The sequence below is a fragment of the Papio anubis genome, chromosome 4 (assembly GCF_008728515.1).
Source record: "Papio anubis isolate 15944 chromosome 4, Panubis1.0, whole genome shotgun sequence".
Lineage (NCBI taxonomy): Eukaryota > Metazoa > Chordata > Mammalia > Primates > Cercopithecidae > Papio > Papio anubis.
Window position 1 is genome coordinate 88,377,226 of NC_044979.1, and position 27,799 is coordinate 88,405,024.

General features: G+C 36.3%; 1 protein-coding gene across 18 annotated transcripts in view; it reads left to right on the forward strand.

Moving 5' to 3' along the window:
* The window catches only part of HDAC9 (histone deacetylase 9), a 709,012-nt gene that overhangs the window by 163,471 nt on the left and 517,742 nt on the right, over window positions 1-27,799 (forward strand). For 2 of the 18 annotated variants that reach the window (XM_031665987.1, XM_031665986.1), the window contains exon 1: window positions 24,528-27,271. The exons of 10 other annotated variants lie outside the window; for them this stretch is intronic. The gene's annotated coding sequence lies outside the window, so the exon portion shown is untranslated. Of the gene's footprint in view, window positions 1-20,753; window positions 23,265-24,527; window positions 27,272-27,799 lie in introns of those variants that run through there. 6 more of the 18 variants (XM_031665984.1, XM_031665989.1, XM_031665988.1 and 3 more) reach the window with 6 other exon arrangements.

Here is a 27,799-nt window from a genome sequence, read left to right on the forward strand (position 1 = left end):
TTGTGCAGCAGACCACTGTGGTACACATTTATCTATGTAGCAAACCTGTACATTCTGCACATGTACCCCTGAACTTAATATAAAAGTTGAAGGAAAAAAAAATACCAAAAAAAAAAATTCTAGGGTGGACTTTGGAGAAGATAGAGGGCAGGGAGACTCTAAGAACAAATTATTGTGACACTGTAAAAACAAATGAAAGTAACATTAGTCATTGAGCTTTTGAATTTTTTCTGGTAGGACTTTACCTGCAACTAAAAAAAAAGATGGACAACCGATAATCTTGTACCGCGTCAATACTATCATTACCTTGCATAAAATTTCCATTTAATGACTGTTCTTTAACTATCTGAGTGACAACAAGTGAATGATAGTTTTGTGTATGCATATGTGGCTTACATATTTAGATATTTCCCAATTCTGCAAACTACCGTGAAGTTAGTATTAGAAGCTTTGTTATGGTTAGATGAGTTAAAGGAAGGAAATTAGATGCACCATACATACGTATGTCCCCAAGAGTGCACGTTCCATAAATGATGGCTTGCATCTTGTTATTTACCTAGATTTTTCACTTCCATCACTATCATGCAAATAACTGCAAATAGCAAATAATTTTAAATGTCAGTAAGCTACTCTTGAGAGCATGCAGCATTTACCATCATAGAGCAAAATAAAGTTAAGTAGATGAAGTCTTCTGCCTTCATGAAGTTGGCATTCAATAGAGAAGTTGGAACAAAAAAACTATGAAATATTTGTTGACATCTACAAGAGAAGTGTGAAACTACAATCAATTGCAGTGATCCTCAAATCCTGAAGGGTGGCTGGAGTTAGTGTGGCCACTGGTTCCAGGAATGGCCTGGAGAACTATAGGCAGATTGTCTGAAAGCAGAGAGCATATCAACCTTCTCCTGTCTTCATGGGTAACAGATGCACCATTAAAACGTGAACATTACACATAGAAATCTTATACTTTAATGTTTTCATAACTGCAAAAGTGTAGCTTAATTACATATCCTATATAATGAACCTATCCTATATGTAGGATATATCCTATATACCCTAAGGTGCATGAAACATAGGAATGACTTTAGAAATATCAAAATTAGGAATGCTTCACTGTTGCCATGTTTTGAAGGTAAGATTTTTGGAGTTGTATATAATTCATTTTTTAACACTTTGAATGTATTACTTTGTCTCAAGCCTACTTAACACCAAAGCATGTTCATAAAAGCACTTAGCTAATTGTGAAAGCTAGTAATAACTAGGGAATCTGAACCTGAAATCACATACTTTTGTTTATACTTTTGTTTGATTATTAAAAGAGAAACTAAGTTATTTGCTCATGTTTATGTTATGGTAGGTAAATTTAACTCCCAAACCACAATGTTACATAGGTAGACTTGCGTCACGGGGCTTTGTTGTACACATTATTTCATCACCCAGGTATTAAGCCTAGTCCCCATTAGCTATTTTTTCCTGACCCTCTCCCTCTTCCCATCCTCCACCCCAGTGTGTGTTGTTCCCTTCTCTCTGTCCATGTGGTTTCCTCATTTAGCTCCCACTTGTAAGTGAGAACGTACAGTAATTGGTTTTCTGTTCCTGCATTAGTTTGCTAAGGATAATGGCCTCCAGCTCTATGTTCCTGCAAATTACATGATCTTGTTCTTTTTTATGGCTGCACAGTATTCCATGGTGTATATGAACCACATTTTCTTAATCCAGTCTACTGTTGATGGGCATTTAGGTTGATTTTGTGTCTTTGCTATCATGAATACTGCTACAGTGAGCATATGCATGCATGTGTCTTTATAATAGAACAATTTATATTCTTTTGGGTATATATATAGTAATGGGATTATTGTGTTGAATGGTATTTCTGTTTTTAGGTATTTGAGGAATTGCTACACTGTTTTCCAGAGTGTTTAAACTAATTTACACTCCTACCAACAGTGTATAAGCATTCCTTTTTCTCCAGAACATTGCCAACATCTGTTATTTTTTTAACTTTTTAATAATAGCCATTCTTAATGGTGTGAGATGGTATCTCATTGTGGTTTTGATTTTCATTTTTCTAATGATCAGTAATACTGAGCTTTTTTATATATGCTTGTTGGCCACATGTATGTCTTCTTTTGAAAAGTGTCTGTTCATGTCCTTTGCCCACGTTTTAATGGAATTGACAAACCACAATCTTGATTGCTTTAATACAATAAAGAATTATTTCTCACCATGTCATCATCCAGTTTGAGTTAGTGTTCGTGGTAAGGGGACAGGTGTTGGGAACCTCTGATCTGCCCAATCTTTTAGGAATTCCGGTTTCTTCCCCTGATAGGCTTCACTATCAAGGAAGACTGTGGAGTCCCCAGTGGATCCTCTGCATTTGGCCTGGAAACAAGGGAGGAAAAAGTGTGGAGGATTGTGTTGAAGGGTTTATTTTTCGTCTAGAACTGGAGGTGTTAGCCATCACTTCTGACCACCTTTCCTAAGCCAAAATTTAATCACATCATTCCACTTAACTTAAAGGAGCCTGGGAAATGTAATCTACCTCTTTGCTGGGGAGGAAAAGAAAACAGGGTTTTGAACATGCAGCACTGTTTCTGCCATAGTGTTTAAACGTCTTGCATTGATGTAAAATTTTCTGGACTTTCAATATACATCAAAAGTTTCCAGCTTAACCCAAAGTCAAATGAAAAAGGAATGGCCAAAAACGTATCAAACAAGAAGGAAGGCATATCAAATAAATTGGCTAATTTGGAAGCACCTATTTTAAAAGAAATGGCTGTCCAAAACAGTTCTAGTGGAAATGAAAGGCAAGTAACTCTATTTCAAATCTTGGACTAAATGGAATAGTGTAAAGAGTTACTGATCTAGGTATCCCCATTAAGTAGCCATACAGCCTTGGACTATTCACTTATCTTCTCTAAGACTTGATTGCCTTGTATGAATAGTGGAGATAATGCTAATATATGTTTTCATGCTTACTGTGAAGCAAGCAATTATATGTATGAGGGTGTTTGTGAAATATTAATTGCTAAACAAGTTTTCTTTCAGGCTAGTTGCATTAAGGAAAAATTACTTCCAAGACCGCTTCTGTTATTCACCTATGACTCATGAATTTCCAGTTGGCTAGAGTAGCATAGAAAGGCTTTCAAATTTGTAAAATCAAGGTTTATCTGAGGTAACCTTTGCTGCTTGTTGGAAGTATGTAGCTGAGTAATTGTTCAAAAATAGCAGGTTATTTTGAGGTAGAACATATGTTCTTTAACAAATAAAATAAGTGTTCTGAAGGGAAATTTTATAGCATATTTAATCACACACTTAAAATAATTTAAATCTGGCAGTTCAGAGCACTGTGTACTTTGATACGAATTTTCAAGTGCTTTATTAAGTGCAGTAATACTAAGGTGAGTACTATTGTGTGGATTTGCATTTTATGAGTAGCTCTTTTCAACGTCTGTAAAGAAAAACCATGTCATGAATAATCAAAACTGAAAAATATAGACTAAACATTTTTTATATTTAATGTGTTTTATAAAATTATGAATATATGCTTTTTATATACACACGTATACATACATAAATTATAGGTATGATTGAAAGTGATTTGTTTCATAAGTCAAACAAGCAAACAACCCTTTTTTTTTTTTTTTTTTTGAGACGGAGTCTCGCTCTGTCGCCCAGGCTGGAGTGCTGTGGCCGGGTCTCAGCTCACTGCAAGCTCCGCCTCCCGGGTTCACGCCATTCTCCTGCCTCAGCCTCCCGAGTAGCTGGGACTACAGGCGTCCGCCACATCGCCCGGCTAGTTTTTTGTATTTTTTAGTAGAGACGGAGTTTCACCGTGTTAGCCAGGATGGTCTCGATCTCCTGACCTCGTGATCCGCCCGTCTCGGCCTCCCAAAGTGCTGGGATTCAACCCTTTTTTAAAATTTATATCGACCTGTTAATGCATGCCTCTCGATTTGTGGATGTGTTCATTTAAGAGACATTTAAAGACTAAGTTGTTGTTGGTAGTAGGGAGCCCAGTAGGTGTTTTCAGGATATTAACAAAAAGTAGCCATAACTTCCATCACAGAGCTTAACACATAGCTGATATTCATACACAAGAAAAATAAAATGTAGTCAAGCCAGTACAGAGCTAAGAACATAGTCGAAATTTGTACACAAGAAAAATAAAATGTAGTCAAGCCAGTATTTTGGAAAAGGTCAGGAGACAGATAAGTGATATAAATAAGGCAGAGTGAGATTCTTTTTAGGTTGGAGAGCTGGGCAAGACAACATCAAGAGGAAGGAAGTTTTTCATTGATTCTTGGAGAATGAAAAAATTTTTTTCGTGTGACAGCCGTAAGTCAGGCAGCAAGCATGGTATGAGCAAGTCAAAGGGAGGAGCCATTTGATTTGCCTGGAGAATTAAATACGTACAAGAATATTGGAAAATTATTCAGCTCGGAAACATAGGTTATGGCCAGACTGTGGATAACCTTTAAAGCCCACAGCTTTATGGACAGTTTTGATGATGTGACATTGGTGAGTTTTCTTTTCTTTCTCTTCTCTCCTCTCCTCTCCTCTTCCTTTTCTCTTCCTTTTCTCTTTCCTCTCCTTTTTTTTTTGGAGATGGAGTCTCGCCCTGTCACCCAGGCTGGTGTTCAGTGGCACCATCTCAGCTCACTGCAACCTCTACCTCTAGGGTTCAAGCGACTCTCCTGCCTCAGCCTCCTGAGTAGCTGGGATTAGAGGTGTGCATCATCACACCCAGCTAATTTTTGTATTTTTAGTGGAGATGGGATTTCACCATCTTGGCCAGGATGGTCTCAATCTCTTGACCTCGTGATCTGCCCGCCTCAGCCTCCCAAAGTGTTGGGATTATAGGTGTGAGCCACTACGCCTGGCCCAACATTGATGAGTTTTCACAGTTCATCATGTGATGTGATTAAGAGAGCTTTGAAAACACATTTTTAAAAAGCCTAATTGCTGAGATGATTTCATGATTATTGTTGTTTCTTTAGAAACCTTGACATCTTAGCATATCTAGGACTTTTCTTCTCTCAATATCTTGAGCTAATTTTGTTTGCCCCAATTTTTAGGTTTTCACTTCCTATTTTTATGTCATGTATGTGAGATTATTATGCAATGCCCTGTATTTTAGGGTTCCTACAAAAGATATTAATGCTATTACTTAAGCAGAAAGTAATATTGATTCTGACTACATGGAAAGTGGCGTTGTAGGTGAAGTGAGGAACACATAAAGATATAAAACCATGATGTTATAATAATAATAATAATAATGTATAACATTTGGGGAGTAGCAAATAAATAGGATAGAAAATACAATTCTGTAAGAGTTTGGAGCTGTGATTGGATTTCAGGGGAGGTAGATGGAAGAGTTCAAAGGATCTCTAACCCCTAAACTGAGTAATGAAATTGATGGTGCTTCAGGTAAATCATGCAGCCAATGAAGAGCCTTTTCTACTACTCCAACTAGTGTTTCTGTGGCATTGCTTTAGCATAATTCAATGTCATCAGTAATGGGAACAATCATAAGGAATTTCTGAAGCTGAATCTTTTAAAAAATAATTTTGTTAATAAAAATTTTAGTTGCTTTGTAGTTTTTGCAACAGATAATGGTAGAATGTTTAGGAACTGTAGTGGGTATATTTTCTGTTTCTTAAAAGTTGAACAATTCTGTTCTTTTATTTTCTAGTTCCATTGCTCTATTTCAACAGGATTTTAAGTTTGTTTAAAATACATAAATGTGACTGGGCACAGGGGCTCATGCATGTAATCCCAGCACTTTGGGAGGGCAAGGTAGGAGGATTGCTTGAGCCCACGAGTTTGAGAGCAGCCTGGGCAACATAGTAAGGCCACATCTCTACAAAAAGTAAAAAAATTAACCAGGCATGGTGGTGCATATCTGTGGTCCCAGCTACTTGGGAAGCTGAGGTGGGAGGATTGCTTGAGCCTGGGAGGTTGAAGCTAGAGTGAACCGTTATTATACCACTACATGCCAGCCTGGGTGGCAGAGTGAGATCCTGTCTCAAATTCTGTGTGTGTGTGTGTGTGTGTGTGTGTAAATATATAAATGTAACAATACAAAAATAAGAGAATAAAAAGTTGGGTCAGATGTGGTGGATCACACCTGTAATTCCAGCACTTTAGGAGACCTAAGCAGGTGGATTGCTTGAGCTCAGGAGTTTGAGACCAGCCTGGGCAACATGTTGAAACCCCATCTCTACAAAAAAGATACAAAAATTAGGCAGATGTGGTGGTGTATACTGGTAGTCTCAGCTACTTGGGAGGCTGAGGTAGGAGAATTGCTTGAGCCCAGGAGGTGGAGGTCACAGTAAGCTGTGATTGTGCCACTGCCCAGAACGAGACCCTCTCTCTCTCTTTCACACACACACACACACACACACACACAGAAAAAAGAAAAAGTTGCATGAATTAAAGACGAAGTTATACATAGAATCCAGGTGCTGAGGTACTATCCATTTTGTATAAATAAATGACCCACATACTTGTCTCTCCAGTTTTCTGTTAGCTACACAAAAGAGTGAACCATAAGAGGGTTATAAGATTGACACTGTCTGTAGTATAAAAACAAACCACCTACTCAGGAAGAGCTGTAATACCAACTCTAGGGAGAAAAAATCTTTCCTGTAGGTTTTCTGAGAGAAGCCCCATAGAATGTAATGAGTAATGAATATCCTTAAAATCATCCTTACAAGTAAGTAGAGAAAACTTGTTTTAGGACTTTAAAAATACACATTTATAATGCCTTGAGTTAATTGCATAATGCCTAAGCGTCATTCAGGAAAAACTTTTACAGAGGTCAAAAAAATGTACACTAGACACAAACTGTAAGGGAGGGACTTAGAGCCGGGCCAGTCAGTGTCACTTGCTGGCCAGCAGCCGCAGCGTCATCTGTGGCCTCGTTAGAAAGGCAGACACTCCAACCCCATTTCAGACCCACTGAATCATAATCTTCAAGGCCCTGTTGAGAAGCACATATTAAAGTATCTAAGGTGACTTAAAAAACAGTTAGATAAACCTTCATGAATCATATTTCCCTTAACTGAGTTTAGATAAACATTATGGAGCAGTAAATTTGGAGATTTTTCTTTGTGGAAAGGAAATGAAATAAATATAAATTCTTTTACTGGTTAAGCATAGATCTAATGCTTTTGCCTTTACCCAAGCATTGAGTTGGGTGTTAGACATTCAGTTACTATCTAATATGGATGAAGCACTGGGTTAAATGAGAGATGTAAAGATGAACAAGACAGACATGGTAACTGTTTCTTTTATTTATTTTCTATTTCAGCAGGCTTTTGGGGAACAGTTGGTGTTTGGTTACATGCATACTGTTCTTTAGTGATGATTTCTGAGATTTTGTTGCACCCATTACCCAGGCAGTGTACACTGTACCCAGTGTGTAGTCTTTTGTCCCTTACCCCACTCCCACCCTTTTTTCCAAGTCCCCAGAGTTCATTAGCAGGGGAAATTTAGTTATGAACAAGTTGAGGGAACAAAACTACAAGGTATAAACAAAGTGCTGTGATGGTTATATCTATCCTCTAGATTTTATACAGAAGAAGAAAGTAGCTCGGAGAAATAACTTGGTTTAGATTACACAGCTAATAGGTTACAAAGTTAAGAATTGAACTCAAGGTCTATGTGATACTAAATTCAGTTTACACTTCTGAAATATAGCTTATTGAAAGAAAAGAAAGGGAAAACCATTCAGAAAGTGAGAAAAATCATGCCATAAATCAGTAGCTTCTCTATTCAACTCCAGTATTTTAGACAATGTAATAATTTTGAATTACATCTCCTGGAGCAAGTACTATTTTTAGTTAATACAAACTGAGGTGATTCCTGCAGTTTTCTTCAGGAGGTAATAAAGTAGGGATTCTTCTTCTTCTTCTTTTCTTTTTTTTTGAAACAGGATCTCACTCTGTCATCCAGGCTGGAGTGCAGTGGCATGATCTTGGCTCACTGCAACCTCTGCTTCCTGGGTTCAAGCACTTCTCCTGCCTCAGCCTCCCTGATAGCTGGGATTACAGACATGCACCACTATGCCCAGCTGATTTTTGTATTTTTAGTAGAGATGGGGTTTCACCATGTTGGCCAGGCTGGCTTGAACTCCTGGCCTCAAGTGATCCACCCTCCTCAGCCTCCCAGAGGCCTGGAATTACAGGTGTGAGTCACAGTGCCCAGCCAAGGAATTAAATTTTGCCAAAATTAACAGTGCCGTGATTGCAGTCCCCTGCTACCCCCCAATAAAAGTAAGATTTTATTGATATATGAAGACAAGCCTGTTTTTTCTTTTTTGAAACAGGATCTTGCTCTTTTGCCCAGGCTAGAGTGCAGTGGTGCAATCTCAGCTCACAGCAACCTCTGTCTCCCGGGTTCAAGAGAGCTTCCCACCTCAGCCTCCTGAGTAGCTGGGACTACAGGCATGCACCACCACGCCTGGATAATTTTTAGTGTTTTTTTGTAGAGATAGAGTCTCGCCATGTTGCCCAGACTGGTTTCAAATTGCTGGACTCAAGCAATTCACCTACCTCAGCCTCCCAAAGTACTGAGATTACAGGCGTGAGCCACCATGCCCAGTCAACAAGACAGTTTTATCCTCAAGTGTTGTGTGAGGATTCATGAAATGAAGTGTTTAGCACATAGGAGGTTTTCAATAAATATTGATTGAGTAAAAGAAGTTAATATTTACCCTTTAGATCACCTTTGGAGCACCCTTTTATTGGGTAATAAAAGAGTAGAATCAAAGGAATGTATTTAGAATTTTAAAAATCTTACCTCTTTTAGAAACATTTTATAGTGTACCAACCGTCACGACCATATATGAACTACCCATCACTATGTACATTATACTTCAGTTGGCATTGGCTACAATTTCCCTGATATCATACTGACATGTATGTTTGTCTTATATTCCCACAATAGTATGAGCCTTTTAGAGAAATATTTATATTTTTCTTTCCTATATGGGCTAGTGTTAGGTGTGTGTAGTCAGAAGATGGTCATTAAGTATTTAAATAAAGAACAAATGATGATCACTACAATTATTTTAAGTCAAATCTAATTTAGCAACCTGTGCCTTTATAATGAGTTCCCAATGGCTACCTTTTAAACTGGTCAAAGCCTTGCTAGTCAAAGATGATCTATGACAGTGCTTCTGAGTATTTTTAGTACTGCTGTTGAGAGGGCTAGCATTTACTGGGTGCTAATTCTGTGACAGACACTTTTTTTTTTTTTTTTTTTTTTTTTTTTTTGAGACTGAGTGAACTCTGTCACCCAGGCTGGAGTGCAGTGGCACGATCTCGGCTGACTTGAGCAAGCTCCACCACCTGGGTTCATGCCATTCTCCTGCCTCAGTCTTCCGAGTAGCTGGGGCTACAGGCATCCGCCACCATGCCCAGCAATTTATTTTGTATTTTTTAGTAGAGATGGGGTTTCACTATATTAGCCAGGATGGTCTTGATCTCTTGACCTCGTGATCCTCCCGCCTTGGCCTCCTAAAGTGCTGGGATTACAGGCGTGAGCCACCGCGCCCAGCCAATAGACACTATTTTAAAAACATTATTTTCTTTAGTCAGTACAACAGTCTTAGGAACTCTTACTGTCTGTAGTGGAGATAGGGAAACTGAGGTTTATAAGGAATTAATAATTTATTGCTCAAGAGTAAGAGTAAATGAATAACTAGGAGATAATGAATAACCTGGCCATTTATTCTCAAAGAGCATGAATATACAAAATAGGCTGATTTGAGACATGCCGTTCTCTTCCTGGAAATTGACTTTGGTGGAATGGTCAAGCTCTTACTTCAGAAGTCATAAAGAGCTGTGTATGGAGAAGGTAACAGTATGTTAAAACAACAGATCCAGCCATAGAATAGGTTCTTAATGGTTCTGAAATATAAACAAACATGCTGGAGAACTTTGTCATTATTTCTGGCCTGGCTGACTCTGTGGCTCATGTTTGTAATCCCAACTCTCTGGGAGGCTGAGGCAGGGAGATTGCTTGAGCCTAGGAGTTTGAGACCAGCCTGGGCAACATAACGAAACCATGTCTTTACAAAAAAATTTTTAAAAAAATTGGGTGGGCATGGCGATGCAGGCCTATAGTCCCAGCAGCTCAGGAGGTTGAGGTGAGAAGATCACTTGAGCCTGGAAGTTCGAAGTTGCAGTGAGCCATGGTCATGGCACTGCATTCCAGCCTGTGTGGCAGAGCAAGACCCTGTCTCCAAAATAAAAAATAAAATAAAATAAAACATAGTCGTTTCTGACTTAGCAAAATGTGTTATAATGGAAACTCTGTGCTTCTATCAATCCAGTACTGCAACTCTCTCCCACTCATTTAAGAATAAATCCTTAAGAATCCCAAGACATAAACATATACCACAGTCCTGCCCATTGGGCCAGTATATTATAGGATAGTCACACAAGTCTGGAAACTATCAGGCTGTTACTCTGTGAGAATAATGGGAAGGGTTCTAATCTTAATTCTCATTCCAAAGTAAGGTTTACTTTCTAGAACTGAGATGCAATATAAAGTACCCACATAAAAGGTTTGTGGCTTATGAAAAAAAACAAGCCTGGATTAGGATTGTTAGGGTTTCATGGAGCGTACTTTTCCCATTAACACCAAGAAGATAAATTTAGTTGTCTTTTTCTGCTAGAGCTTTGTGGAATGGAATTAGTGAAGTAAAAGGCATGTTCCCTTTGTTTGTTTTTGTTGCAGAAATAAACGGGTGAGGACACTTTAATGATTTCATGTGTGCATTGTGGCTACTTGTCCTAAACATAAAATCATACAACTAAATGAAAATCTCTCTTTCAATTCATTTTAACATAGTGATTTGCTGCTTATTAGTGCAATCTGGCAAAAAATATTAGCCAAGCAGCTAATATTTTGTTTATATCTTTGCCCTAGCAAAGATGTAACAAATCCCCTAACATACACCTGTCACTAAGGTATTATTTTAAAAATCACCAAGGACCATTTAAACACTGATAGTACTAAAAACTGTCAGTTCATTTATTCTTTCTTTAAAAATAGAACCAAAACAAAGCAATTAACTGCAAAGGGCTATATTAACCCATTGCAAAGGTTACATATTTAAACGTAGGGGAGTAAGGAAGTACAAAAGTTGAACGACAAAAGAGAACCTTGAAAGTGGCTAAAGCAACTTATCTCACTTAAAAGAGTCTCAATAAGGCTGACAGCTGATTTGTCTTCAGAGACCATGGAGGTTAGAAGACAGTGGATGACATATTCAAAGGGCTGAAGGAAAGGCTATCAAGCAAGAGTTTTATCTGTAGAAAAACTCCTTCAATTTTGAAGGAGAAATTAAGGTATTTCCAGATAAACATAACCTGAGAGAATTTTCCACTCGTAGACCTGTTCTGCAAGAAATACCAATGGAAGTCCTTCAGGCTGAAATAAAAGGGTATTAGATCACAATTCAAATCCACATGAAGAAGTAACACTAATAAGGTAACTGCATAGGTAAATATAAAAGACAGTATATTTTTGTTTGTAACATTTTTTTCGTCTATCTGATTTAAAATACAATGACATTAAATAAATAATGATAAAACTATATGTGTTTGGCTAATAGTGTATTCAGAAGTAATTTGTATAACAATAACACAAAGAAGAGGGTAGAGAACAGAGCTATTTAGAAGCAAGATTTTACATGCTATTGAAATTAACTTGGTATTAATTCTAACTACCTTGTTATAAACTGAGATAATATTAATCACCAGGGATTAAGAAAACAACTAAAATGCATATTAATAGAAATAACAAGGGAATTAAAATGATACATTTTAAAATATAGATTTTTTTTATAAAAGAAGGCAGTAATAGAGAGAGGACAAAGAGACAACATATAGAAAACAAATAACAAAATGGTAGACATAAATCCTACCTTATGAGTAATTTATTTAATTTAAATGTATTAAATAGTCCAATCAAAAAAGCAGATGTTGAAAGAATGGATAAGAAAATATTATCTATCTGTATTCTCTATATACGAGACACACGTTAGATTCACATAAGAGACACAAATTAGTTGAAAGTAAAAGAATGGAGAAAGATATGCCATGCAAACAGTGACTGAAAGAGAGCTGACTACACTCATATCAGTATGTTGTGTATCAGACACAATAGATTTTCTTAAATAATGAAACTGCATTTTTTATGTTACAAGAAGATTTTATATAATATCTGCATGATATACCAATTTTCTCATAATCCCTTCTGCAATATCATTTCATTAACATTCTGGTCCACAGCTTGATTCAACAAGATCTGGAAAGTAGGCAGGAGGATGTTAAAAGAAACGTACTGAGGGGTAAAAGGAACCAAACATTTACTGACTCAGGCACCTAGACTTGATTTCTGTTCACCTGTTGCCTTGAAGAAACTGCCTGAGCTCATATACCTCACCTCCATAAGGGGCATGATCTTTGGGAATTTACCAGGTCCTCATCCCTATGAACTCAGAATCTTGCTTGGTAGGAGTTTATAATTGCCTTTTTTTTTTTTTTTTTTTTTTTGAGACAGAGTCTTGCTCTGTCACCTAGGCTGGAGTGCAGTGGTGTGATCTCAGCTCGCTGCAACCTCCACCTCCCAAGCTCAAGCAATTCTCATGTCCCAGCCTCCCAAGTATCTGTAGCTACAGACCTGTGCCATCACACCTGGCTAATTTTTGTAATTTTTCTGTTTTTAAGTAGATATGGGGTTTTGCCATGTTTGCCAGGCTGGTCTTCAACCCCTGGCCTGAAGTGATTCACCTGCCTCAGCCTCTCAAAGTGCTGGGATTACAGGTATAAACCACCATCCCTGGCTGACACAATAGATTTTAAAGGACAATAATTTTACTACAGACAAAAAGGACATGTTATAATGATAGAAGGCTCAAACTGTGAAGAAGACAAGGAATTGTAAACATTTATGCACCCAAAATGTATGAGCAAAATTGGCAAAACTAAATGGAGAAATAGAAAATTTAACAATAATAGTTGGAGACTTCACTACTCCACTTTACATAATGGACAGAAGATCCACAAGGAAATAGAAGACATGAACAACACTAAAAACTAACTAGGCCTAATAGACATTTCCATCCAACAACAGTGGAATACATATTCTTCTTAGTACTCAAGGACTATTCCAGGATAAGCCATATATGCTAGACCATAAAATAAATTTCAGGAAAATTTAAAGGGCCAACATCATGCAAAGTATATTCTCCAACTACAATGGAATGAAATTAGAAATAAAAAACATAAGAAAATTTAGTAAATTCTCAAATACATGGGAATTAAACAATATACTCCCAAATAACCAATAGGTCAAAGAACAAAGCAGGGTAAACATATATGTATATCCATATTAATGAATTAATTTAAAGAATTTTTAGTCACATTATGGTTTAAAAATAATTTTTCACTATTGCTCAAATAAAGTGCCTCATTGCCATGATGAAATTGGATACGGGAGATGTTAGCTTGCTAAAAATGACATATAATTATTATGTAAGAGGGACATTAAAAGACTAACAACTAATCTTGAAGGATTCACATTCTTACTTTAGAAAGGATGATTCCTGTTAAGACATTCTTACCTATACGTACCTGCTGTTTGGATTTTGTTTCTAGTGGAATAGACTAATTTATATTACTATCTATCTTATTGACATCTCAAAGCCCTTGGTTTAAATTTATGCTTCAGTTAGACAAAATCTTAAGTTACAAGGAAAAGTTGTTTATGTAAGTGAATTTAGAAATTTAGCTATCTATACTTTAAAAAACATTGGCAGTACATCTCAGTGGTATGAGATAGTCCACATCTTTTTATGGACTTTTTGTTTTATTATATCCTTTAGTGCCATTAAGGGAAAACTATTTAGTTACTCTAGGAATAGCCAAACATTGTTCCCAGAAATGCCTGTGTTATTTCTGTCATGGTACATTGTTAAGTTCAGAGCACATGTGTTTAAGAGTCTTGATGCTGGCTGAGGAATGGCAAGGACTTTTATTACAAATAGTGGATTTTATTTAATTTTGAAATTACATTGAATGATGAAAAGATAGGTCCTGCAATAATTTAGAGAAAACCTGTCTTTTCAGGGCAAACACAAATCAATATTGGGTGTTTCAATTGAATGGATGCACTTTCAATTATAATAATCTTCATGGTAGTTGAAAGACAGACCAAAGCCAAAATCATGATATGTACAAAAATGTTGCTGGAAGCACTATCTGCTACTAGCTATCTGCTCATGCTGTTTACCTTCACGGAATTTCTAGGTTCAAAATCAGCCATTTATTTAGAACGCCAAAGTACCCACCAAGGAAGCATATTGTATAGTTTTGTTCTGACAAAGCGTGTGGCTAGAAAATACCAGAAATTAGAGTTGGGGTCACAAAGAGTCTGTGCACATTTCTTATGTCTGAGAGGTTTTTTTCCTCATGATAATTCAGTAGATTCCTATAAATGACTCTTTAGTCACAAGTTGTTTTCATTTAGAAGAAAATTAAAGGTATTTAAATAAGTAAATAAATAACATGCCCATTACATATTAACATGAGAAACTTTTTTTTTAATGAAAGATAACCATATTTAAAAAAAATTAGTGAGGAGAGTAACAGTGTTTGCATTGTTGCAGATAGCTTTGAGATTTAACTTAATACAAGACAGCTGGATTTTCATATCTGCTTCTGCATGCAATCTGTAGCAATATGTGTTTTGGTTTGAGAATATGAGGAAAATTTGGCCTTCCATAGATAATATTGTTGAAAAAGGAAGAAGTATTTTAAGAATCTTTGCAGACAATTATGGAGATTTTTCTTTAATACCACACCCAAACTTGAAAAGTAGTAGTTTCCTAAAGGTTGGTCACAATGTAGAATCTGACACCATATCAATAATTTTTTAATACTCTTGTTACATTAAAATTTGTTGGTCTATCTTGCACTTTGAATGGGCTTTTTACCCTTGCTTGATATTGTGTCACACGTTGGTCATTTGGAAAAAATGTGTTTCACTAAATTATACAGATTTTCCAAATGCTGACACACTTCATTATACATTATCTAACAAATCACTTTCATTAATTACACCATTTATCTCATTAGAAAATTCTAAGTATTGATAAGATACCATGGTGGCCGAGGCACATTTTCAAAAATTTGAAGTTTTCCTTGAAAGCTCTAATTTTTTTTTCTTTTTCCTTTTTTTTTTTATTATGTCTTATTTTTTTATTTTTATTTTTTATTATTATTATACTTTAAGTTCTAGGGTACATGTGCATAACGTACAGGTTTGTTACATATGTATACTTGTGCCATGTTGCTGTGCTGCACCCATCAACTCGTCAGCACCCAACAACTCGTCATTTACATCAGGTATAACTCCCAATGCAATCCCTTCCCCCTCCCCCCTCCCCGTGATAGGCCCCGGTGTGTGATGTTCCCCTTCCCGAGTCCAAGTGATCTCATTGTTCAGTTCCCACCTATGAGTGAGAACATGCGGTGTTTGGTTTTCTGTTCTTGTGATAGTTTGCTAAGAATGATGGTTTCCAGCTGCATCCATGTCCCTACAAAGGACACAAAGTCATCCTTTTTTATGGCTGCATAGTATTCCATGGTGTATATGTGCCACATTTTCTTAATCCAGTCTGTCACTGATGGACATTTGGGTTGATTCCAAGTCTTTGCTATTGTGAATAGTGCCGCAATAAACATACGTGTGCATGTGTCTTTAAAGTTCATATGGAACCAAAAAAGAGCCCGCATTGCCAAGACAATCCTAAGTCAAAAGAACAAAGCTGGAGGCATCATGCTACCTGACTTCAAACTATACTACAAGGCTACAGTAACCAAAACAGCATGGTACTGGTACCAAAACAGAGATATAGACCAATGGAACAGAACAGAGTCCTCAGAAATAATACCACACATCTACAGCCATCTGATCTTTGACAAACCTGAGAGAAACAAGAAATGGGGAAAGGATTCCCTATTTAATAAATGGTGCTGGGAAAATTGGCTAGCCATAAGTAGAAAGCTGAAACTGGATCCTTTCCTTACTCCTTATACAAAAATTAATTCAAGATGGATTAGAGACTTAAATGTTAGACCTAATACCATAAAAACCCTAGAAGAAAACCTAGGTAGTGCCATTCAGGACATAGGCATGGGCAAAGACTTCATGTCTAAAACACCAAAAGCAACGGCAGCAAAAGCCAAAATTGACAAATGGGATCTCATTAAACTAAAGAGCTTCTGCACAGCAAAAGAAACTACCATCAGAGTGAACAGGCAACCTACAGAATGGGAGAAAATTTTTGCAATCTACTCATCTGACAAAGGGCTAATATCCAGAACCTACAAAGAACTCAAACAAATTTACAAGAAAAAAACAAACAACCCCATCAAAAAGTGGGCAAAGGATATGAACAGACATTTCTCAAAAGAAGACATTCATACAGCCAACAGACACATGAAAAAATGCTCATCATCACTGGCCATCAGAGAAATGCAAATCAAAACCACAATGAGATACCATCTCACACCAGTTAGAATGGCGATCATTAAAAAGTCAGGAAACAACAGGTGCTGGAGAGGATGTGGAGAAGTAGGAACACTTTTACACTGTTGGTGGGATTGTAAACTAGTTCAACCATTATGGAAAACAGTATGGCGATTCCTCAAGGATCTAGAACTAGATGTACCATATGACCCAGTCATCCCGTTACTGGGTATATACCCAAAGGATTATAAATCATGCTGCCAGAAAACTCTAATTTTATTAGCAACAATTACTCTCAGTTATTTTCCTTACAGTGACAGGCACTTCGGGTTCATTTTTGATGAAGTGTATGCCAAATACTCAGGTCCGAATAATCAGTTAATCGAATCTTTCAAGTAAAAATGTTTTTCTGTTTTTAAGAAGACAGCTAGTTTGGCTTGCAACTCAAACAATTCCACAAGTACCTTTCCTCAGCGCACACATTGTACACTTGTATGCAGCAGAAAGACTTTATGTGCATGTCCCATCTCATCACACAGAATATTAAAAAGAGGCATGCCCAACAGTTGAGATTTGATCAAATTAATTTTTTTCATGCTTCATCAAGAATATTAGTAAATAAAATGCATGTTGTAGTTTTTTTCCTAAAGATGAGGGTACAGTTTTAAGGGATACAATAACTATAAATACAATGTGGTACCACTGCCTTGATTCTTGATAATTGACAGCAGCAGTTTTACCTGCTATCACTTCTGCACCATCGGTGCAAATATCAACACAGTGAGAAAACATATAACATCTTAGTGTTCTTATGAAAGTAATTTTGATGCCCAAGAGTCTATGTGCTATGCTTTTTTTTTTTTTTTTTTTTTTTATACTTTAAGTTCTAGGTTACATGTGCACAACGTGCAGGTTTGTCACGTATGTATACATGTGCCATGTTGGTGTGCTGCACCCATTAACTCATCATTTACATTAGGTATATCTCCTAATGCTATCCCTCCTCCCTCCCCCCTCCCCACAATAGGACCTGCTGTGTGATGATCCCCTTCCTGTGTCCAAGTGATCTCATTGTTCAGTTCCCACCTATGAGTGAGAACATGAGGTATTTGGTTTTCTGTTCTTGCGATAGTTTGCTGAGAACGATGGTTTCCAGCTGCATCCGTGTCCCTACAAAGGACACGAACTCATCCTTTATATGGCTGCATAGTATTTGCCAAAATTGACAAATGGGATCTAATTAAACTAAAGTGCCATGCTTTTTGAGAACTAGTGCTTTGTTTATACTTATGATGGAGCCATCCAATTTTAGAGATACAAAAACATAAGGTACATAGGTTTTAATATTCATACTGAGAAAGAAAATTTAAAAAATCTCATATTTAGGTTTTAACCTGACTTCTGTGCTGTTCAACTGTGAAAATAAAACCATGTTATTAATATAAATTGTGAGAGGACCAATCTACAGCTTCTCTACTCCAAAGTACATTTTGCTTACTCAGGGTCATATCTAAAAGACATGACTTTATTATGATAGTGTAGTTTAGAAACATTAAAATTTATTTCTAAATTGATTTTAACTCACTATATATAATGTATAATATGTTGTTTTGAAACACATATACATTATGGTGCAGCTAAGTTGAGATAATTAATATATACATTATCTTTGATACTTTTTGTGGCGAGAATACTTAGGAATATTTCTCTTGGCGATATTCAATACTACAATATATTGTTGTTAGCTATAGTTATCATGGTTTACAATCGATCTCTTGAACTTATTCCTCCTATCTAACAGAAACTTTATGTCTTTTGACCAAGAGCTCCCCAGTCTCTTCCCCACAACGCTGCTCTTAGTGCCTACCCTTTTACTCTAGTTCTATGAGAGTAATTTTTATAGATTCTACATATAAGTGAGATCATGCAGTATTTGTCTTTCTGTGCCTGGCTTATTTCACTGAATGTAATGCCATCTAGTTTTGTCCATATTGTTGAAAATGACAGGATTTCCTTTTATTTGTTAAGACTGAAAGCATGCATATATATATGTGTGTGTGTGTGTGTGTGTGTATATATATATATATATGTCACATTTTCTTTATTTTTTCATTGATGGACACTTAATTTCATTTCATACCTTGGCTGTTATGAATAATGCTGCAGTGAACATGGCAGTGCAGATACCTCTTTGACATATTTACTTCATTTCCTTTTGATACATACTCAGTAGTGGGATTGCTAGATCTCGACTAGAAATATTTTGTGCTTCTGCTTCTGTCCTTACATAGCTGTTTATGATAGACAATAAATATTAGGCAGATACCTAAACACTCTTAAAATACCAACAAAAAAACCTGTGATACCATTCTCAAGTAGTGTATTTCCAATTTTATTCTTTCTTTTCATAGTACTTGATAGAATGCTGAGCACCCTGAATGAACACAATCTTAACTGATGTTGGTGCTACTCAGTTATTGGAATAACTTAAAATGTACCTTTCTTGATCAATTAGTATTTTCATTACAGCTCACTTATTTAATTGATCTAATAAAACACTAAGCCTATTAGAATGTGAAGAAATCAAAGAGAAGTGTAGAAAATATTTTATAAAATTCATCTAACATATCCACTGTGCTGTGTATTTTGCAGCTATTTTCAAAAAGTTTATGTCCATATCCATGTTTTATTGACACACATACAATAGATGCATACATTGTTTGAGATGGTAGTTTCTTTGATGGCTGTATCTTATTTCTCATATACCTGTAATATTTAGCACACAGAATTTGCATGACCAAAGTTTGTTAATAGTTTGAATTTTAAATTTCCCTTCATGGGCATAAGTTTATGAACTCATTTCCAGCTGAGTTTAAGAGTTTTCAAGGGTCAGAAAGGTTGCAAGAATCACATTAAAAAAAAAAAAAGTTGTTGCTGAAAATTCTCTCTTAGGCTCAAGCGCCTCAATTTTCAAATGTGGTTGATTTTAATTAAAGTTTAAAGAGAAAAAGAAACTATTGGAAAGATATTGGAACTAAATAATTCACTTCTAGTGAATAGGGAGTTTGTAGTTTGAGTTAATAGTATTCATTACACTGATTAAAGGCAGTGAGCCATTTTGCCCCTGTTTATTTTCCAAGCCAGTGTTTTCAGTAATGGGGGATGGCTGGTATTTGATGTTTTATGTAATGAGGTATTTACTGATGGGCTACTTTGACTTCTCTACTTAAATGGATAACCACTTGAAAGGAACTGATCAGAAGAACAATTTCTTTTCTAGAGCTGGACCATTTATTCCAAACTCAGACAGTAAGAAAACAATTGAATAGTTTTTATTGCCACCAGCTGTGCTATGGTTATTTGAACAAATGGAAGACTAAAGTAATTGTACAATCTCATTTTATACAGCATTACACAAAATCAGGATTCTTTTGCCTAATAAATATTGCATTTATAGTTAACTTAGATTTCCATTGCTATGATGAGTTTGCTGCCCTTTGAGGGTTAATAAGTGGGTCTATCGAAGTTAAGTCTTCTGGAAGTTCAGGGAATGTGCTGCTTCAGGGTTTGTAGCAAATTCATGATTATTGTTTTGCAGATACACACACACACACACACACACACATGGAATATGTAACATGGAATATATATAAATAAAACTCTAAACTTTGAAAAATTATAGTTCCTCATCAAGGAATTCCAGTGATTTATATCACTTGGCTACTCTAGGGCTTTGGAAAAGTGGGTGTTTAAATGTTTTAAGAGGTAATTTTCCAAGCAATTGAGCAGGTAGTTAAAAATACCTTGTGTTCATTTCCTTGCCTGAGAAAATCCTAAAGTCTAAAAGTTTAAAAGAGAGTAGAAGGAACTACGCTGAGTAGAGCCTGAAGTGTATGTACCAGAGAAGAAAACTTTCACCACTCACCAGTCTCCAGAGTCTACTGATCAGTGTATGAAGTCATTGTGTTTGAAATATGAGCATGAGAAGCTGGGCATGGTGGTGTGTGCCTATAGTCCCAGCTACTCAGAAGGCTGAGGTGGGAGGATTGCTTGAGGCCGGAGTTGGAGGTTGGAGTGAGTCTTGATAGTGCCACTGCACTTTAGCCTGGGCAACAGAGGGAGACCTTGTTTAAATTATATATGTATGTGTGTGTGTGTGTATATGTGTGTGTGTGTGTATATATATATATGCGGATACATACACACACACACATACATACACACACGCAGGAAGCAGGGTGGCCTCTTCCTAGTTGGGCTGCCTAAATATGTAGTTGCATGGTGATTGTTGGTGTGCCTTTTGATTCTTATAACTTATTAAGTGTTATCATTGAGGTGAAAAGATCTCTTGAGTTTGATAGAGGTAAGCAGTCCACAGAAAAGGGCTAGACAGTGTTTTCTCAACCTCAGCACTATTGCTATTTTGGGCTGGATAAATCTTTGTTGTAGGGGCCTGTTGTGTTTGTTATAGGAGGTACAGTTGTATCCCTGGCTTCTATCCACTAGCACACTCAGTCCACATTGTGACAACCAAAAATGTCTTTAGGCATTGCCAGATGTCCCCTGGGTTGGGGCACTGTGTAGTGGCAAAATGGTCCTTGTTGAAATCCACTGTAATAGACAGTGAACTCCTAGCAAGTGATACTGGTTCTCAGTCATCTGTGTATCCTCAGTGGGATATCTTCAAAGGGCCTGGCATGGAGTTGCTTCTCAATAAATGTTTGTAGATATTTTTTAAAAAACCTGTGACTTAGAAAAGAAAGGGGATTTCTTTTCCTGTTGCCTTCTTTGTCACTGATTTCCTGTTATTGGTAGAACAGGCATAGAATAAAACAGTTCAATGCTGCATTACTTATAAAAAGCAAAAGCTCAGAAAAACTTCTGGATGTTTCATAATATAGAAAAGGCCAAGTTAATATGGTACATTTCTTTTGTGGGATACTACCTCCATAAAACAGGTTGTCTATCAAAACTTTAAACATTATTGTTTCTGTAAAAAGTTAGGCTATAAACTTACATAATCATCTGTTTTTAATATGTATGTATATACATACGTAGTATATTATTTCTTGGTGAAAAAAGAGTAGGAGGAAAAATGCTAAATTATTAGTCATGGTTGCTTTTGGCAATATGATTACATTTTATGTGTACCTTCGGAGTAATTATTGAGAAGATGCCTTCTTTTTCTTTGGTCTTTTGACAAGCTAAATAAAACCAACAGAAAACCAGCCAAGTCGGAGTGAATTTTATATCATCATTGGAAATGGATTTTTTCATTTTTTAATGAAAAGAAAAATAACAAGTTAAAATGTTCCCATTAATTTTATTGTTCGATTCTGTTGTAACATTGTTAATTTGCAAAAATAAATTTAGCATTAAAATTGATTCTGTATGCTAAACATAGCCTGGAAAAAATATTCAGGGTATTTGGTAACTACTATATGGAAGTTTCTTAAAATGTAGATGAAATGATTTCTACGAAGTTTGTCTGTGTTGCAAATGTTGCAGTGTAATATTGATTGTTTTTCACTGTTATTCCTTATGATTATCTCATGGTAATACTTTTTCGTAGAACCTGTAATTAGGGAAGAAAACATAGATGTTGCAAGTGTACAGTGTGTGATTTTAAAAGAATCACCTGTTTTCTATTAGAGAGATAATGTGGCTATATACCTGTACGTATATATACTCTAAGTATCAATTTGTATATTGAAGTGAGATTGTACAGGAGCTTTTTGTGAAATACTCCCAGCTGTCTTGCCTAAGCACACATTAGATACATACATTTTAGAAGGATCTACAACTTAGAACATTAGTGGTTCCCAGTTTTCCCTTCTCACCATCATGTTGGACTGAATAGCCCTTGTGATATATGTATTCAGGCTGCCATATGTTTCAGTAAGAGCAAACATCTGGTACCAGTTTCCCACTTGCTTTCCTTGATCCAGCTGTATAGACTAACTTTGAATCTTAGAAATGCTGCAGTCTTCCATTTCATGCATCCCTCAGCATGAAGCACATTTTTTTCACCTGAATTCCTACATTTTTATTAAGCCTTAGTTTGAAAGCACTTCTTCTAGATGGGCATTTCGTGATGCCTTCTTCCTTGGATGCTAAGTTGTGCTCCTGACACCCCACGCTTCCTTTGCCAACAGCATTTTAATACAGGATGGAGAACCCTCCTTTGATACCTGCCTTCTGCAGGAGTGTATAAGCTTCTGTGAGGGCAAAAATTAGGCGTGTCCTATTCACTACAGTATCTCGGGCATCTAACAAAGTGCCCACAACGTTGATAGCATTTAGTCAGTGAATGCATGCATAAATGAAGGAAGGAATCATAGTTCCAACATCTTTGGGAGGAAAGAGTTAGAAGCATCAAAAATTAATTCTCAAATAATCAAGATTAGTACAATATTTGTTGAACAATAACAGCCATCGAAAGTGCATTCATCACCAATGTACTGATTTGGAAATGTGAAATTTTGGAAATGTGAATTTTAGTAATATCATAGATTATTATGGAATGACAGTATTTCAAATGTTTATGTTTTATAGGATGAATTCTAACTATACTAGCAATTATAGTATTAATGGTTGTATAAAATATTTTCCTGTTAAAAGAAACTTGTTTCTGAATCTTACCAGTTTTGCATAGGTGCTTTTCTATTTGGAAAGCAGCACATCATTCAGCCTCTTGAAGATATTTAGACCTTGTAAGTATAATTAACTCTTTCTTGACAGGGACATATTTAAGATTTTTAAAAAAATACATATATAGTGTGTTGTAGCAAAACTTTTTTAAGAAGGAGTCAGTAGGATGTAGGGATAATTTTTTTCTACAATAAATATTTCCAGACCCTTTAATATGAGCCTGACTTTAAAAAATATGTTTTTAATGTTTTCTTTCTTGGTTTTAGCTTTCTCTTCTTTCTGTTGCCTGAAAGCTGCCTTGTACAAAATTTTCTTCCCATTTTTTAGACAGCTTCTTTTGAAATAGGTCTCTAGAATTGTGGGAAATTCTTTCCTGCATTCTTCTTATATATTAATCTTAGCTCAATTGAATTAAAACAAAACAATACCTAATAGTATGCTTATAGTTTACCATCATTATATATTTTATTTCTCATTTAAATGTCAAAACGTTTTCTGGAGAAAGGGATGATTAAGTAGTTTGTCATTCATTCATTTATTGATAATCAATATATGAATAAGGAACAGTAAATTTAAAATGTATAATGAGATGTGTATACAAGGATCAAGAAGATATATTTCCATAGTTAAAAAACACAATGGAAGCTGTCTCTAACACTAGCTATCAAAATAAAAGAAACCTAGGAGTGGGCCAATCAAAGATGCAAAATATCTTCATGTACAAAAATGATTTTTAATGAAAATCGTTTAAGAAGATTTAAATAAATGGAGAAGTACTATTTTTATGGATTGGAGAAGTCAATGTTATAAATTTGCTAATTCTTTTCAAATTGGGCTATGGGTTCAGTAAAATTCTAATCAAGACCTTAACAAATTTTTAAATAGAATTTGACAAGCTAATTCTCAAATTTATCTAGAAGAGTAAAGGTCTGAGAAAAGAAAAGACAAATTTGAGGAGAAAAAATGAAGTGGAAAGAATGGCATTATAAGATACCTAGATGATGACGACGACTACTTCTCCTTCTCCTTCTCCTTCTCCTCCTTTTCCTTCTCCTCCTTTTCCTTCTCCTACTTCTCCTTCTCCTTCTCCTTCTCCTTCTCCTTCTCCTTCACCACCTCCTCCTCCTCCTCCTCCTCCTCCTCCTCCTCCTTTTTTTTTTTTTTCAAGACATGATGTCTGTTGCCCAGTCTGGAGTGCAGTGGCAACATCATAGCTCACTGCAGCATCAAATTCCTGGACTCAAGCTAGCTATCCTCCCACCTCAGCCTCCTGAGTAGCTAGGACTACAGGCACGCCACACAATGCCTGGCTAATTGTTAAACTTTTTTTTTTTTGTAGATTTAGGGTGTCACTTTTTGCCCAGACTGGTCCTGAACTCCTAGCTTCAGTTGATTCTCCCTACTTTGCCTCCCAAAGTGCTGGGAGTACAGGTGTGAGCCACTGCAGCCAGCCTAGACTTCTTATAAAATCATAAGGTATATTGTGTATAGCAAAATAGACCAGACAGGAGAGCCAGAAAGGACCAATTTACACATAATATATACATATCTGGAAGAGGTGTCATTGTTGATCAGTGGGAAAGGGATGAGTCACTTAGTAAATGGTGCTGGGACAGAAGTTTGAAATTGTATCTTTACCTTATGAAAGCACAAAAGCAATTCCAGATAAATTACAAATTTAAATTGGAAATGGAAATTGGAGGATATTTGTGTGATATAGGGAAAGAGAGTATTTTCTAAACAATATTTTTAAAAGCACTAATCTCAAAGGAAGGGATTACAATCATGAACAAAAATGATGAACATTAAATATAACAAAGAATTAGCATTCAGAATACCAAAAATAATATGAGTAACACAGTGGAAGACGGGACAAATAAGAATAGTTAATCCTAAAGTGAAACCCAAATGGCTACTAACCAGCCAAAATAAGGATTAGGGAAATGCAAATCAAAACTACAGTGTTATACAATTTTACACATCTATCATATTGACAAAATTGTAAAGTTCAATGTCACCAGGTGTTAGTGAAGATATGGAGCAGTAGGAAACTTCATAATTCCGAGGAGTGTAAATTGGTGACAACTGGGAGAAAATTTCACATATATATATGTGGTAAAGTTTCCATATTTTATAAGGACCCAGAAATTCTACTGGGAAGTATAATCCCTAGAGATACCTTCTCATATGTCTAAAAGAGACATGTACAGGAATCTTTATTCAGGATTGATTGTAATATTAAAAAATTAGAATCAAACTATGAATAGCCATTGTATTAGTTCATTTTGTGTTGCTCTAACAGATTACCTGAGGCTGGGTAATTTATTTTTAAAAATAGTTTTATTTGGCTTGCAATTCAAGTGGCTGGAATACTGTCTGCATCTGGTGAGGGCCTCATGCTGCTTCAGCTCATGGTGGAAAACAGAAGGGGAGCAGGCGTGTGCATAGATCATGTGGTGAGAGAGAATGCAAGAGAGCAAATCAGAGGAAGTCAAGCTCTTTTTAACAACCTGCTCTCAGTGGAATAAATCCATCCTTACAGGGCCAAGAACTCACTCACCCCCAAGAGAAGGCATTAATCTATTCATGAAGGATCCACCCCTATGGCCTAAACACCTTCCGGTAAGCCCTACCTCCCAACACTGCCACATCAGAGACCAAATTTCCATATGAGTTTGGGTGGGGACAAACCACATCCCAACTGTAGCAGCCATCAGTAGGAAAATGGATAAGTAATTTGAGATATTTTTATGCAATGGAATGTTATGTAGGTATGGGAAAGAATGAACTAGGGATTGACATATTATCATGGATAAATATCAAAAATATGTTTAGGAAAAATAAGTTGCAGAAAATTATACTTTATCATTTGTATAAAGCTTAAACTGTGCATAACACTGCTATATATTCTTTAAGGTTGTGTACATAGGAAATAAAACACAAAGACATGCTTCAGAATGATAAATTCTGAATTTTAGAGCAGATTATTTGTGGGGAGGGATGCAGTGAAGCTTCCAGTATATTTGTAATATATTTCTTGGGGTTGGGGACTGTGAATGCCATTTATGTGACAATAGCCCCAAATTTGTATGTCTAGCCCAGGTAGCTTTCCTGAACTTTAGGCATGTATATCCAGATGATCTGATAGCCTTCTGGAATGGCCAGACTGAATTGCTAGCATTTCAGCAAAATTGCTCTACACACAGGCTTTCCCATATCAGGTAAGGACACTTACTTCTAATTGCTCAGGCCAGAAACTTTTGAAAAATCGTTGAATTTTGTCTTTTCCACATGCCTTAAATTCAGTCAGAAACTCCTCTTGTCTGTACCTTCAGTACATAAGCAGAGGCCTGTTACTCCTTCTCGCTTTACAGCTACCCCCACAGATCTATATCATCACAATCTTTTGCTTAGATTTTCAAAATAGCTTCCTAATTGGCCTCTCAACTTTCACCCTAGAAACTCTTCCCAGCCCAACCATTTATTCCTAACACAGCTCCCAGAATGGTCCCGTTAAGTATGAATCATGTTGTATGACTCTTTTTCTCAAAGCCCAGCAGTGGCTCCCTATTTCTCTTCCAGAAAAAGCCAAAGTCTCACAAGGCCTCAAAGGCACTGTGTGGTATGGTCCTTGCCATCAGTCTCACTTGATTCTTTTCACTCTTGCCTTCATGGAACTGCTGCAGTTGCAAGAGCCTCCTTGATGTTCACTGGACCTGCCTAAAGTGCTCCCACCAGACATATTTTACCCTTGAGCTTTTCTCTAAATCTGCATGGTCAAGTACCTTTATGGGCTTGTTTACATGGCCTTTCCCTTCTTCGGGTGTTTTCTCAGAAGTCACCATACCACTGAGCCCTTCACTAGCCACTCTATTTAAGATTGTAACACTCTCATTCCATGCTTTGTTTTTGTTTATAGCACTTACTATTTTCTAACATACCTGTCATTTCCCTCTGTTTAGTGTACACTCTTTATTATCTGCTTCCCATGATAAAACAAAGTTTGCAAAAGCCAGGATTTTTGTTTGTCTTACCCACCAGCGTATCCCCAGCACCCTGAAGAGTACAGGTATAGTAGACCCTCGATAAACATATGTTTAGTAAATGAATGAATGAATGAATGAATATGCAACTGTTTATTATGTTATTCTGTGTGTCTATAATGTAACAATTTAAAGAAAGCTGTCCAGTTGAGAAAGATGCCATGGTTCAGTGGTAGATACTAAAAATAATTGCAAACATAGTATACATTTTTATCAGATTTTATATCTATTCTTATACTATAGCTTGACTCCATTTTTAACCTGTATGAAACTAGGAATGGAATTAATGGCAGGCCAGGTATGCACATTGAATAGGTAGCTCAGAGTAATGGAGGATAAGGCAAGAGGGAGCTTTCCCAAGAGCGAGTGTGGTATTGATACAGTATTTCCTTTATAATCCCCTTTAAACTCTTACATAGAACCTTAGAAAAACACAAAATTCTTATTTTCTACAAATACTTTTGAATGTCTTGCCTAATACATTCAGTTTGTGTCAGCTTCTTGATATTATTTTAACACATCTTTCTGTAATTGTTTTTTAAGTGTGGCACTCG